This window comes from Melanotaenia boesemani, chromosome 6 (genome assembly GCF_017639745.1).
Source record: "Melanotaenia boesemani isolate fMelBoe1 chromosome 6, fMelBoe1.pri, whole genome shotgun sequence".
NCBI classification, from domain to species: Eukaryota; Metazoa; Chordata; class Actinopteri; order Atheriniformes; family Melanotaeniidae; genus Melanotaenia; species Melanotaenia boesemani.
The window spans coordinates 34,588,197-34,604,893 of record NC_055687.1 but is presented as its reverse complement, the minus strand read 5'-3'; positions in this window follow the sequence as shown (position 1 = coordinate 34,604,893).

Here is a 16,697-nt window from a genome sequence, read left to right as displayed (position 1 = left end):
TACTTCTAAAAGAAAATCTGTGACACATCACAAATTTGCCAAAGCATTTTTCTCATAATACATTTTAGTAAAACTGTATAAAAATCAGTAACAGCCAATATCCCCGTTGCACAAGCACCCCTTCTTTCATACGTTTGTCCCACTAGTTGTGAGTAGATGCTGTCATTTCAGTTGGTATACTTTAAATTACACCACAATTCTGTTACCCAAACTAATCTTACCTAAAAACCCCTCGTTGTCATTTATATAACCGACAAACCACTCATGGTAGAAAACGTATAATTTATTGAACACTTATTAAAAGATGAGAGGGATGACAGCTGCCATGTCAGCGCTGTCCTTCTGATGCAGATGCCCACAGCCAACAGATGGAGCTCTTTGACCCTGTCAAATGTGTTACCCTTCACTGGGTCACACCACTTTAAATTAAAAACACTGCAAGTTAAGGAGTTAAGTGGGGAGCAACACTGTCACATCAAGGGGAGGCAAAAAGACAGTTTGAGCTGATTTATTGGTACACAAAGAGAATCCAAAAATAAAAAGGTCCCACAATGGGTAAAACCGCTACAAGCCCTCGGTTGATGTGTCGTCAGTGATGACCCGGGGAAACCGACCGGCTCATCAGGCACTGGCACCTCAGCTTGGCTCCACTACGCGTCTTCCTTGAGGTGGCCCTGTAAGGTAAGCTGTCGGCAGTATCTGATGTAGTGCATTGTGAAGTGGCACTCATATAGCCGGACAGGGTCCCTATCCGGCCCGTACACGGCATTTTGCGCCCTTCTTTCACCGCCGTGGCTGCTGTTGCTTACTGCTTCTGTTCTCTTCTGCACCTGATCATAGTAACCTCTGCCTCTGACTTGGATGCGACCCTGGGATCACTGCTGCTTGTCATGTGTCGTAGAAAAATTACCAAGAGTCTGGAATGAGTAAAAGTATATGAAGTTTATTACAGGAGAATTATTGAATACAGAATTACTTGCAAATAATGAGAGTGGTCGTCCTGACTCGCATGAAGTCAGGAGAGACTCTGCCCGATTCATCGGAGAAAAACAGTTTTATTCAGCTGGTCCCCTGAGAAGGTCAGTCTTAAAACTGATAAACGTCAGACAAAGGAGACTGGATGGTTCCACTCTCTTTCCACTTCTCACCAAAACAGGCTGGTATTCTAAACAACTAGTGCTATCTATTGCAGGTGTGCGTCTATGAAAACTAGTCTTAACTTTTCCATATCCAAGGTCTGGAAGAGAGTGGTCAGTCTGACTTCACACAAGCATGCAGAGTAAGCCTGCAGAAAAACAGTAACTTCAATATTCTTTAAAAAGAGAACACACAATATGAAACTGTAACAGTGAATGGATTAACAATAATAAATGAAGAAAACTGAATATGAGTGATTACCATATGCAGCAAAAACACATGCAAGCCCAAAAACAAAGTAAAATCAATTTAAAAAAAACACTCAAATTCCTCCACCTTGCCACCATAAATCGGTGGGTAAAAACATAAGCTCCTCTTTTACCTGCTGCACCCTCGCTCACCGCTCCAAACCTTGAGTCATTGGCTATCTGAGCCGTGATTCCGTAGCCCAACACCTACAACTAATACTCCACCCATGGTCACAGGTGGAACAGGAAAAGTAATCAACACTATACAATACAATGCAACTGAATTCAAAATAAAAAAAGGAAAACCCAATAAAAACATGCCATAAGGGAAAATAAAAAACAACAAAAACCCCCAAAATGAACCATCTCATGACAAATGTTTCAACAGTGAGCCGATTTCACGCATTTATGTTAAAGTTGACTCAATGTTTCACGAGGCCTTGGTTTCACCATCCCTAGAATGAGCATCTGAAGACCGCCTAAATCTGGCAGGGGAAAGAAAGGAGTGCAGGACAATCAGCTGAATTACTCAACCACCTCCACCACGGCAGCCGAAGATCTGCCACAGAGCCACCCAGGAGGCAAGAATGCACACTGACTAACTAGCACTTGTCCAGATATACAGGCATTCATGTGCTGATGGATCACACCTGGTATGTCCAAGTGAGGATGAGGAGAGGACAAGGTAAAAAAAAAAAAACCTTTCCCAACACATTAGCTTTATACTTGGCATACTGTACATTTGTATATGTACACTTAGTTTTTAAATGAGTACTTTTACTGAGTTAGCAAGTCACTGTGTTTTGCTTTCATTACAAAACACTCAAATGCATACTAAAAGAAAAGCATAATCAAAACATAATGCTTACTAGAGATTGCTGGTTTGGGTTGTCCATACACGTTTACTGATGATCAGAGTTACGTACCAATTTACTGAGTACACTGCGTCAACTAAGAGAAGCGAACCCTGGAGAAGGTGAGGACTATTGGCTCGATTCATCTAGTCCTCTATTGGCTAGAGGATGTTTGACAGACAACTCATTCAGCAACCCAAGAGAGAGGAAAACATATCCAAGTGCAGAAGTTTTGGGAGCAGAGAATGTGTCTAAAGCCTGGTACACACATAACGATTTTTTTTAATCTTTTGAGATTTTTTAATCTGGTCGAGACCTCACATGTGAAGATAAAAAAAATCTGTTTTGATCACACTGTGTGTGGTGTGCTCCGAAAATGTAATCACAGGACAACACACATGACATGTCCAGCAACTCATCTACAGTCTAGTCCTCCGAGCCGGACAAACGTCGAAACGTAGAAGAAGAACCATAGCAACAACCGGCAAAAAACAAAGAAGAACCATAGCAACAACCAGAAAAAAACAAAGAACAAGAAACATAGCAACAACCGGAAAAAAACGAAGAACCATAGCAACAACCGGCAAAAATCAAAGAAGAACCATAGCAACAACCGGAAAAAAACAAAGAAGAAGAACCATAGCAACAACTGGCAACAAACAAAGAAGAACCATAGCAACAACCAGAAAAAAACAAAGAAGAAGAAACATAGCAACAACCGCAAAAAAACGAAGGACCATAGCAACAACCGGAAAAACAACTAAGAACCATAGCAACAACAGGCAAAAAACGAAGAAGAAGAACCATAGCAACAACGGGCAAAAAACGAAGAAGAAGAAGCATAGCAACAACCGGAAAAAAACAAAGAAGAAGAACCATAGCAACAACCGGAAAAAAACGAAGAAGAAGAACCATCGCAACAACCGGAAAAAAACGAAGAAGAAGAACCATAGCAACAACCGGCATAAAAACAAAGAAGAAGAACCATAGCAACAACGGGAAAAAAAACTAAGCAGAAGAAACATAGCGACAACCGGAAAACACAATACACAGCATGGAAGAGGATATATAGGACGAGGGAATGATGGTGGTCTTGGGACTATTATTAACAGAAAAAGCCAGAACTGAAAAAATACCAGACTGGAGACGGCGTGAACACAGACTTTATTTACTTCTTGTTCCCCAGCCAGTTCGCTCTCTGATTGGCTACATTCCGTACCACATCACCATCCACGCAGTCACAATGCACGAGTTGTCGGCGTTCCTCAGAAATCGGCTCTGAAATATTGAACATGTTCAATATTCCTGATTGTCTGGTCTGGATTGTGGTCTGGATTATCCATGATAAATAACAGTTTGTCTGCAGTCCTCCCCACGAGAATTAAAAAAGCCTAGTTTGCCAATTCTTTTGTACTTTTTTCTTTGTAGTTGGATGATAAATAATCAAATAGATGAATTATAGCAATGACAATTTATTAATAGCAAACTAGACTGGATTAATTTTAAGTAAATGTTAATGGCACAGTACTAATTGTAGCTATTGTGTAGAGACTAAGAGGAACTGTACAACCATAAATTTCACAGATTGCACCAATATCACATTGGCACAGTTTAATTTCCCGAAGCAAATAAAGTGGTTGACATTTAGTTTGTAATGTTAACATATCCTTCAGCACTTCTGAAGTCTACAGACTCCATGATTCTAATCACCTCCATGCTATAGGCTAGTTAAATACCTTGAGACCAAGTTTAATCATTTGCTTATTTGAAAGTAATTCTTGTCACATATATTTAACACCACTCAATAACAAAAGTCTCAGTTTTTTAACCAATTACAAATTAGCAAGTGATAAGTAAATAAGCATGGCAGTTGCTTTGCTATAATATTGGTTTAATACAGACTTTGACAGTGAACAGGGATGGGGCTCAAAAATTAAGACCAACAATTTCTCCCCCGGCTCCAGCACGAGCTATTCCTCAACCTACACCAGACCAGCCAGTGAAGACTGCCAGACCTCTACTAGAGCTTTTCCTTACTTCATGGATATTTAATCTTCTTGTTTTACTAGTAACTTCTGCAAACTGAACGCTACTCTGAGTAACAGATATAGAGTATCGCTCCATTTGAGATTTATTACTAATAACCTGTGTTGTTTATGTCTGAAAATGGTGCAAATGTAACTTAAAAGAAATCCAGTAGAACGCAGACAAACCTGTGATAACATTGTTTGATTTACTGGTATAAGAATGAATGCTTTTTTACAGCTGCTTATCCCCAACACTTACCTAATAAATCTCACATTCTTATTGTCACATTCATTTTCCCAGCTGTTTATCTGTGTCTGCCACACCTGCCAGTCCTGTCCGCCATTTCTCTGTTAGAAATGTGCCAGATCTGAAAAATCCTCAATGTGGACAAGGTACAGATATTTTTCTTGAAAACTGATAAAAAATAAATAAATAAATAAAAATACCTATGCAAAAAAAAAAAAAAAAAAAAAATAGTTCCAGAGTGTCCAGTTTTCATCTCTCATCTGCCTTCAAGCTCAATGCACCAGCTCCATGCTGCACCTCTTTCTGCTGAACATCAAGAAAGAGTGTTCAGCCCCAGCTTTAGACTGAGGAGGACTGGTACTGGACCTATTCCCTGCTCAGGTAAAATCTTTTCATTCGATGTTGTCAAGATGATGTTTTAAATTATATACATTAATAACAGAGTTCAGCATTATATTTTTGGAAACTTTAGATCATGAAGCACTATTTTAAAACAATGTTTTAAATATAATGTTTCATCTTTTTTTCAGCTGCTGAGCTGCACATATTGACATTTGTGGAAAATAGGAGGGAGCAACAGATGCAGCTTGCTGCTGCTGCTGTCAATAACCTTGCCACACAGATTTCAGCCACAGAAACTCCCGTGGCTGAAATGCCACACAAGACCAATAAATTTGTGTAGTAACCGCCATTTTTCAAAACAACTCCCAATGGATCAAGTTGATGAGACGCTGATCGAATTATTTCTTCATTTTCTTCCACATGCTAATAAGACACTGAACCATACTGGACGACATTGTTGCTTTAAAACTGAAAATATGTACTGGAACTGAAGTGAAACATCAAAAGAACTCCAACCTGGTGAGTTTTCCGGCTGATACCACCCCTGCTGCCACCTTCAGGTTAGGAGGAGAACAGCAACACAACTACGGTCACGTGTGAGAACAAGCTCACCAGTGTCAGCTACGGCGTAACCGACCGCATGCAGACGCTGCACGAGTATAAATCCGGCTTTAGCGTTAGCTACAAATGTGAGAGGAAATAAGCTGCTAAATTCAATCCAAAGGTAAAATAAATCGCAGTGAGAGAAGCTGATTTTGAACCCAAGTGACAAAGGAAACCTTTCAATTGTATATGCTAAGATCTCACCGAGCATCAGTGGAGTCACTGTTGTCACCAGAAATTAATTAAATAATTAAAAACAAATTGATCTGAGTTTTATAAATTAATTCATTTGATTAGTTAATTTCAATTGATTCAAATTAATTAAAATATTTAAATTTTTTCTCAATTCTTCATCATGAAGTCGAACAGACTTCAGACTCCTAATTAGTTTGATTGATATTCTCCTGCATGGACAAAGTCTGACGCCTTGACACATTTGTGACAGTAAACTCTCAGCTCTTGGCTCATATTCATGATGAAGAAACCACAACCGAAATTTCACCCTCACATTTGTCACTTTTAGAAAGTTAAAACTTTTTAAATCTCATAGACTGAATACACTTATATCACATTCTGTGATTTTTATTGAGAGCAAACTTTATAAATTTTTATGAAACAACTTTAGATGAAGATGCAGACATGTTTACTGGAACTTCTTTACTGACACGTATCTGACTCCGTAGTTCATAAACCTCTGTCAGAAATTTACATTACATTTATCTTTGCATTCAGCACTCAGTCTAAATTCACACAAATGTGATGTGATCCACATGTCTAGGTAGATAAGAAAATACAGAGCAAGTTGTACATTGTTGGAAATCCTTCTGAATGCCATAAAAATGGATTCGATTTATAAAGCTCTTTTCAAGGCACTCAGAGTACAGTGAATCCATTCATACCTGGTGACAGAAATGAGGCAGCCAATCCACACCAACCACTGCTGAACATTCATACATGGGCCAACACTGGAGGCAAGGAGGGTGAAATGTTCCGCCTATGGACACAACAAATTAAAAAGCGAGAGCTGCTCTAACACCGTAGCCTCTTTGAGTGCAGTTGTCTCATGAGTTAATAAGCATCCAGTGTTTCACTGTGTTTTGCAGTTTGCCCTTGATGATCATTTTGGGTCACTGAGGAGAGATGATGTTTGGTCAATAACCAACAGCCACCACAGAGAGAGGAGGATGTAAACACTGTTTCAGTGGAACAATCAATTCAGTCCCAGTCAGTGTGTTGGATCACAAGCTGCTGCTGTTCTGTTAGAAAACACGGACAGACAGACAGACGGACGGACGGACGGACGGACGGACGGGCGGGCGGACGGACGGACGGACGGACGGACGGACGGACGGACGGACGGACGGACAGATAGATAGATAGATAGATAGATAGATAGATAGATAGATAGATAGATAGATAGATAGATAGATAGATAGATAGATAGATAGATAGATAGATAGATTATTAATCCCATGATGGAAAGTTTCTGTTACAGCAGAAGCCATCACATTAAAATACAGAACAGATATATAAGAAAAAATGTAAACAAAGAGAAATAGAAAATAAACTCAATTTTACACAATATATAAAAGTGAGGCCAAGAAAAAACTAATAAAATAGCTGTACACACAGACTATATACAATTATGATGATGGATTGTTGGTTATGTTTGGGTAAATGCGGAGATGATGATCACCTCTCACACATGGAGGAGTTATTGATCAGAGTTATTGTGAAAAGAAGGAGTGATTTCCTGAACCTCTTTATGAAGCAGAGCTGCAGCATCTGTTAAAGAAAGTGCTCCGCTGTCCCTCCAGTTTACTGTGTAGAGCAGGGCTACTCAATTCGGTCCTACGAGGGCCGCAATCCAGCAGGTTTTCCATGTATCCCTGCACCAACACACCTGAGTCAAATTAGGTGGCTCTAAGAGCCAATCAGGTTCTACACAATGACTCATTAATTTGACTCAGGTGTGTTACATGGAAAACCTGCTGAATTGCGGCCCTCGTAGGACTGAATTGAGTAGCCCTGGTGTAGTGGATGTGAGGAATTGTTTGTGATGGAGACCAGTTTGTTCAGGGACCGCCTGTCTCTGACTGTTTCCAATGTCTCCAGGTTGTGTCAAATGATCTTACCAGCCTTTACGATCAATTTATTGATCTTGCTGGCATCCCTGGAGCTGATGTTGCTCCCCCAGCACACCACAGCATACATGATGGTGCTAGCCAACACAGACTGGAAGAACATCTCCAGCATTTTTCTGCAGACATTAGCGAATCTGAGCTTCCTGAGAAAGTAGAGTCTGCTCATCCCCTTCCTGTACACAGCATCTATTTCAGTCCAATTTGCTGTCCAAGTGCACACCCAAGTATTTATTACTGTCCATAACCATAACCATGGTGGGCTGGTGTGCAGATTTCCTCCCCTAAAGTCAATAACCATCTCCTTCATCGTACTCACATTCAGAAGGAGATGGTTCCTGCTGCTTCAGTCCACAAAGTTGTTCACCAGCTCCTTGTATTCCTCCTTCTGTCCATCTCTGATATATCCGACCACTGCAGAGTCATCAGAGTATTCCTGCAGATGGCACGAGTCAGAGATGTAGTTAAAGTCAGAGCTGAACAGGGTGAAGAGGAATGGTGGTAAGACCCTGAGGTCCCCTGAGGTCCTCCCGTGTCACCGACCACCACATCAGACAGGATGTCCCCCAGTTGGACAAACTGAGGCTTGTCTGTCAGATAGTCAGTGATCCAGGAGCTGTTGGACGGTGGATAACGTCCATAGTCTTGTAACATTCTGAAGCCATAACCTAAATAATTTAATAATATTCTGCAGCCATAACATTTACAGTGTGGTGACATTCTGTGGACAACATCTAGAGGCGAAGGCCTGGTGACATTCTGCAGAGACGACATTGTCGGGACACCACAGAACAAAGCACTTATTTGTGGATTTAAAGTGAATCTCTTACTGTGAAACAGAACAAACTTCCTCTCCAGGTATCTATGTCTTGATCCGTGGGTTTTGGTTTTTGTGGTCTGTCGTGCTAGTTTTGTTTTTCCTTTGTTTTTGTTTCATGGTTCTTTCCCTTGTGTGAAAGGCTGTCATGGTCTGTGTGTTTTGGTTTGGTTTTGCTGCCCTATGGGTTCATTGTCTTGTCTGGTATCCTGGGTTTGTTTTTTCTAAGTTCATTCCCCTTGTGTATTGTATTCTGTTTTGCTTTCTGTTCATCAGCTCACCTGGTTTGATTTGCTCGTTCACTTCACCTGTTCCTTATTAGTTCCTCAGTGTATTTATACCACCTGGTATCAGTTATCCTTTGTCAGACCCTTGTTGTGTTTCCCCGTTGAATGTTTCCTGCATTGCCTGTGTCTTTTGGTTCATTCCCCCCAAATTTTGTTCCTACCTCGGAGTCCTGGTCTTGAGTCCTCACCTCCACCGCACCATGACAAGCTACTCCCACCAACTTCCTCCAGCTTTGGGATAAACCCCCTGCTTTCCCCTGAATATGCCTCTCATCTGGCCAGACCTTCAAGAGGATAACGCCTCTCTTCTTTGATCTTGGAGGATCAAGGTCCTCCCCCAGGCTTCCAAAAACAGCATTTCCCTCCAGGCCTTTCCAGAAGACAAAACCTGGTAACATCATTACTGCTATCACCAAGATCAACCTGCTAATTTCTCATTGTTCTGTTTTGCAGCAGTAATCTAGAATCTGGAATATTCTCAATAACTGAAGGATTCTCTCCAACAGAACAGCTTGGTTAGCTTGTCTGCTAACCTCTCCAAGAGAAGAAATGACCAGTCTCCTCCTTCTAAACCATAATTGAGACTCAGCTGGACAGACCTGGACATTGTTGGTTAAGGATCCCTTTCCAGGTCTCCCCCCTTTTCCTCAAGGAGAAACTGTTTCCAAAGAACTGTGGTAATAAAGACATACTGGGCATTAGCAGTTAGCACCAGCATTAGCTTATGCATAACATTGCTAAGCATTAGCTTTACTGTGAATTATTAAATTTTTATTTTTTACCTTTTTGAGTTTGTGCTGTGAGATTAATAATTTTGTTTTTAAGAATTTCTCTTCCATGTTAAACTGACATTCCCTTCCTTTGACCTGGAATCTTTTGGAATTTCAGCACTCGCAGCCGTTTTGCTTTAATCTTTCTAAACTGTTGTTAGGCTGCCATTCATTGTTGCCACCTGTGGCTTGTCCTGCATGCAAATGCCTGTTTGCTGTTATCTGATTGGGATTGGTTGGAGCTGTCACACCTTCACTCGCCTGATTGGATAATTGCTGGTCCAACCCTTGCTTCTGCTGATAATATTTTTCTGTCATTTTTTTCTTTAAAAGCTCACAGCGGCCATTTTATTCCCAGCACTGAGTAGTTTAATGACACCTGGTCTAAGTAATGATCTGTAATCTTACCTGAATAAATATAGGATTGCTGACTTGAGCTGATCTCAGGAACGTATTACTCCAAGCTGAATGCATGCAGCTATTTATTGTAACATTTACTACTTATTTCATGACTTATTTCTTAACCATATTTATCACTGAACAAAAACTAATAATGTAACTGTTAATTAACACAAAACTTAAACCTGCAGCAGACAAATGTAAATCACTTCCCTAAAAACCAGTGACAGAGCTCCACATTTCCATCTGCTCCACATTTTCTCCCTCTGACATTACCTGCCACAGCACCAAATGACTTACAGTAACTGGTGTTTCCTCCCTAGCAGCACCTGTCCTCCTCCTCTCCTCTAGTTCACCTCATCACCTCTGCTTCTGTGTTATCATTAATTATCAGATGTTCAAGGAGGTTTGTGTTCTTCACACACTCAACAAACATTGTTGTTGTTTGTGAAGCTGAACGACACAACCTCACCTTGTTTCGCATTATGCCTGTGGCAGGCAGAAGTAGTTCCTACGTATCCTGAAAGTTTAGTTATCAGGGCTGGACTGGGGCAAAAAAATCAGCCTGGGCATTTTGAGCCCAGACTGGCCCAGGTACTGATCAAAAGACAAAGCCTATGAATGAAAACAAACTTTCTTGTGACAGTGCTTGTACACTGCCTTGTTGGTGTATTTGTACTTGTCTAATAAACTTCAGTAGCATTTAATGCCTTTTACAATTATGGATTTTAGCACCTAAAAAAAAAAAAAAGCGTTCAGGTTCCTTAAATCATTGTTTAATGGTTGTTGTTGTGTCAGCGAGGTTTTACCAAGTTTCTCGTAGATTTTAGCTCAATACTTGCTTCGATTTTTCCATAGGCAGGCTACTATTCAGCTGTCGGTCCAGCCATCTTATCCAAGATCGGGTTGCGGGGTGGGTCGCTATTACTGTAGCTCTATATTTAAAATAATTCAGATCACCCACTGAACAGTAAAACAATCACACTACAGCCTGAATTGTTTCGCTCCACAATCACAGTTTCCATAATCATTTAACAATATTGTGACGTCGCTATGTCCGTCAGGGGTTGATTACATATGCTGTAAAGAATTTGGAACTTGCTGTAAGAGGTTAAGAAACAAGATAGGACACTATTCAGAAAACCTGCAATGATTGTTACACTTCCTTTGGTTCAGTGACTGATATGAAACATACAGGCATGCAGACCTTTGCAGTATTTATACAGCAAATATATAAATGGCGTTTCCATAGCAAATAGCCTATTTTGGATGCTACATCTTATACAACTTCCTTCAGAGAAATTTGGACTTGGTACCGGAAAGCCTTTGCAATTTTAGTGTCTTTTAAGGTACCAGTAGCTGAAGTTCCACTATCATTCTGCGCATACAGTCTATTATGTCCTCTCTCTTTCAAGCTCAGTCTGTGTTACAATACAAGGTGTTTTGCACATCTGATCATATTTTAGTACTTTAGAAAATAGGAAGAAATTGACACTAAAGTTGAAGAATCTGTGTCCCCTATAGCTTATATGATACCCTAACATTAGTTGTTTTTAATTATACATACATACAGACGTGGGCAAAATTGTTGGTACCCTTCGGTTAATGAAAGAAAAACTCACGATGGTCACAGAAATAACTTGAATCAGACAAAAGTAATAATAGATAAAAATTCTATGAAATTTAACCAGTGAAAGTCAGACGTTGCTTTTCAACCATGTTTCAACAAAATTATTTAACAAAATAAACTCATGAAACAGGCCTGGACAAAAATGATGGTTCCCTTAACTTAATATTTTGTTGCACAACCTTTTGAGGCAATCACTTCAATCAAACGATTCCTGTAACTGTCAGTGAGACTTCTGCACCTCTCAGCAGGTATTTTGGTCCACTCCTCATAAGCAAACTGCTCCAGTTGTCTCAGGTTTGAAAGGCGACTTTTCCAGACGGCATGTTTCAGCTCCTTCCAAAGATGCCACTGAAGGCCACTTTAGAATAATCCATGTTTTCCTCTTAGCCATTCTTGGTGTTTTTAGCTGTGTTTTGGGTCATTGTCCTGTTGCAAGACCCATGACCTGCGACTGAGACCAAGCTTTCTGACACTGGCCAGCACATTTCTCTCTAGAATCCCTTGATAGTCTTGAGATTTCATTGTACCTGCACAGATTCCAGACACCCTGTACCAGATGCAGCAAAGCAGCCCAGAACATAACAGAGCCTCCTCCATGTTCCACAGTAGGGACGGTGTTCTTTTCTTCATATGCTTCATTTTTCCGTCTGTAAACATAGAGCTGATGTGTCTTGGTAAAAAGTTCCATTATTGTCTCATCTGTCCATAGGACATTCTCCCAGAAGCTTTGTGGCTTGTCAACATGTAGTTTGGATTTTTTAGGATTTGTTTTCAACAATGGTTCCTCCTTGGTCATCTCCCATTAAGTCCACTTTGGCTCAAACGACAGATGGTGTGATCTGACACTGATGTTCTTTGAGCTTGAAGTTCACCTTTAATCTCTTTAGAAGTTTTTCTGGGCTCTTTTGTTACCGTTCGTATTATCCGTCTCTTTTTCATCAATTTCCTCCTGCAGCTACATCCAGGGAGGTTGGCTACAGTCCCATGGGTCTTAAATTTCTGAATAATATGTTAATAATAATATAACTGTAGTCACAGGAACATCAAGCTGCTTGGAGATGGTCTTATAGCCTTTACCTTTAACATGCTGGTCTATAATTTTCTTTCTAATCTCCTGAGACAACTCTTTCCTTTGCTTCCTCTGGTCCATGTTGAGTGTGGTACACACCATGTCACCAAACAGCACAGTGACTACCTGTAGCCTATATATAGGCCCACTGACTGATTACAAGATTGTAGACACCTGTGATGCTAATTAGTGGACACACCTTGGATTAACACGTCCCTTTAGTCACATTGTTTTCAGTCTTTTCTAGGGGTACCATCATTTTAGTCCAGGCCTGTTTCATGAGTTTATTTTTTTTAAATAATTATGTTGAATCATGGTTAAAAAGCAATGTCTGTCTTTCATTGGTAAATTTCATAGAATTTTTATTTATTATTACTTTTGTCAGATTCAAGTTATTTCTGTGACCATTGTGAGTTTTTCTTTCATTAACCGAAGGGTACCAACAATTTTGTCCACGTGTGTACATACATATATATCAATATATAATTTGAATTATTATATGTTTAGTTTAAACATGTCATAAAATGATAAAATCCCCGCCCTGTACAGAGAACGACACTGTTGTGGAGATATTGATATGGAGATATACACACAAACAACCTAAAAAACATGGCTTGGCTAAAACCCTTTGAAAAGGACTGTTATGTTGAGCTTCTGGTGCATGTTGTTTCTTTGGAAGCTAAGTGAAGTGATGTTGGCAATGTGGTGCAGCCTTAGCTCCAAAAAACACACAACTAATGTCAGCAGCATGGTGGCGGTAACTGTCTACGCCATACTGTGTGCAACCGATGTGCTCCTCAAGTAAACACATCCTCCAACCCGATCCTCTCCATACAATGTACAGGACCTCCAGCAGTCTGATGGGCTGTGATTGGCTGGAACTTGCTGATGCCTGGCGAATGAGTCGCTTTTCTACTCTGATGAGCCTTACTGTTTAAGTCACTTTTCAAAGACAAAAGCTGAAATTTCAATATGTTCAAGTATCCAGAATTATAACCACGTTAATAGCTTGTGTAAGAAACTAAACTGTTTCTAAATCCGTCAATATTTTACTGAAATTAGAGCATTTGTTTGTGCAGATCACTCATTTTCCCTCAGATACCACAGATCCTTATGAGAAGCAAACTTGTGGCAAGATGGCCGCCGGGTGAGGACGTCTGAAGCTCCACCATAAAGCATTTAGCCTTTATTGTAGATATCTATGCCCCTAACTCATGTGTGAATGCAACATTTAACAGGTCCCCTGGGGAAGAGCAGGTCATTGAACTTAATTCGAGGCGGACAGTTCTTAGAACTTCTCTGTCCGATTGCTCCTATAATGAACGGTGGCGGCTCTTAAGAAATTTCTCAGTGGGGGTACTCGTTATGACAAAGGTTACCTGTCAACTCGCAGTAAGGTTTTACCTTTACCTCTGTAAACTAAACACCATGTGCTAGAGGCTGTGGAGTCTTAATGAATACAATTATATTGGCTCTTCAGTGAATGATAAATTCAACGAGTTATCAACAGGAAAAACTTGATCGATTTCCTTCAAACAATGAGAGATAAATGCTTTACTATAAATAAAGGGAATTGCATATAATTCTAAAACACAGTTTATTTACAATATTTCTGATTTAAGACAACATTCGTAAAGTCCAAGATCAGCTGTGTACATGAATGCAGTAATCAAGAGTATATGAACGGTTTTTACTGTAACAGAAGCAGAATTATGGTTCGTCACATGAAGACTGAACAGAAAGATGATGTCAAGGTTAAACCTGATTTAAATCCAGTTCAAATTCTAAAGCCATGAAATAGCCAAATTTATCATGTCCCACTAATCTGCATTACTTGTACTGAAACTTTGCTCATCTCTCTTTCAAAGCAGCAAAATGCAACAAACACTAACCGTGACAACAAACAACGGACTGGCGAAGGAGGAACTGTGGCTTACATACACTGAAGGATAAACAAGGCATAAGCTAATCAGACCGAGTGAAGTAATGAGCAAGAAACCAAAGAGCAACACAGAACTAAACATGACCCTAAGCAACAAAAACATGAACCAAAAGTTAACAGGAGATTAAATATTTAGGAATAGTCATTTCAAAAGATAAAGGTAAAAGAAAACGTTCAAATATTGAGAATAATTTGTAAAAATCCGAAAAGATTTTGAATAATTGGCTTCAAATAGACTCGTCTAGCGGCCGTATTTTATTAACTAAAACTGAAAGCTTGTATCGAACAGTTTAGTCTTCACAATGTCTCCATATATCAAATAAAGTAATCAGGAAAATAAATTCATTTTCATTTTATTTGGAGAAATATATATCACTATATCAGGTAAAATCATTTGATGAAGGAGGTCTAAATGTGATTATCTTTTGGTGTGAGGTGTGTTAGGAGCGAATTTGTCCCAACAATCGTTTTGAATCGGGTCGTGGCCGACAATCGGAAGTTTAATATTTACTACCAAAGATCCTCACGTGCATGTGGAAAACTGAGTTGTGTATAAAAGATGGATGGAGCCTCCGTAACGTCATCATTAAGTTTCTGAAGAGCAAAAATGAAGCTCATTGGGTGGTTCCCACCATCACCATCTTGGTAGCGTCACGCCTGCCGTTGTTCCCAGAAAATACAAAAATGGGCAAAGAGTTGGAGCTGAGAGGGGGGCTGTGACTGTGGGGGTGAATGATTGACATCTGTCAAACTCCGAGCTGCCTGTAGCTAAGAGCTAACTGAGCCAACTCGGATGTCACGTAAGCTAACCGGCTAATGAAGGTAGGCGGGCTAAAGCTAAGGTGCGCTGTTAGCCGGCTAAAAACCGCGGCTGTGCTACACTCTCCATTCTTACCATGGATATTGGATACCTGTCAATCAAATGGACACACCCCTAATTATGCCAAATTTCAAGATTAAATAACATCCAAATGGATGAATTAGAAAAAAATGCCCCTCCCTCACAGTTGTCGTGAAGGTAAACTTGACCTATTAATCCTAAAATGGATTTTTGTACCAGGCTTTAAACATGTTTATTTCTGCTGTGAAGTTGGTCTTTTTAACATGGGAGTCTATGAGGATTGACTCTGTTTTGGGGCCAGCTCCTAGTGGATGAGGGGTGAACTGCAATTTTTTGCACTTCTGCATAGGCTTCACATTTCACCGGCAGATGTTGCTGCTTGGTTGTGACTGTGTGGATGGTGATGTGAAATGTAGCCAATCAGAGAGCGAGCTGACTGGGGAGCAAGGCAGGATATAAAGTCTGTGTTCACACTGTCTGTAGTCTGTTATTTATTTCAGTTCTGGAATAGTCCCAAGACCACCATTATTCCCTGGTCTTGTATATCCTCTTCCATGCTGGATGTTGTGTTTTCTGGTTGTTGCCATGGTTCTTCTTCTTCATTTTTGTTAGATCACATTTGATCCCGTGAGATTTCTGCCTCCGAGGACTAGATTCTAGATGGGCTGCAGGACAACATCGTTATGTCTGGTTGTTCTGTGCTGACATTATCGGAGCCACCACACACATTATGACCAAAACTGTTAAATACCTGATTTTTTATCTTCATGTGTAAGGTCTTGAACAGATAAAAATCTCCTCAGGCTTATGTGTGTACCAGGCTTTAGACAGTATTTGAGAAATTTGGTGGAATTAAATGTGAATTTGAGATCTCCAGTTTCTCATGAACAGTTTCTCCTGCACTGGAAAATTATAAACTCAATTTCTCTCCACACACTATCTCAATTTGGAACAGTAGGTGCATTTTAACAAATAGTAAATAATTTTTTGGATGGATCATGGAGTTTGGTCAATTTTCCAAATTTCCAAATTTTTTTTAATTTACTAGGTAACAATGGGAATCTGCTAGCTTCTAATAATTTGTCTCCAAATGTGGCCTGTTCTGAAAACAAGTTTAATAAAGTAATGAAAGTGATTCCTTTGGCATTAACAATATTTTAATAGTTTTGAAGCTTTCAAAAATTGTGTTCATTTTGCCAAAGCCCAAATATTGTTTGAATATATAAATAAACCTTTCCAGTAATGGAGTATGTGGGTTTGCCCAATAGATATGTAGCTATATTTTCTAAAACTTGTAAAATATGTGCATTTTATATTTTTTACTGTTACTGTTGTTGTTTTTT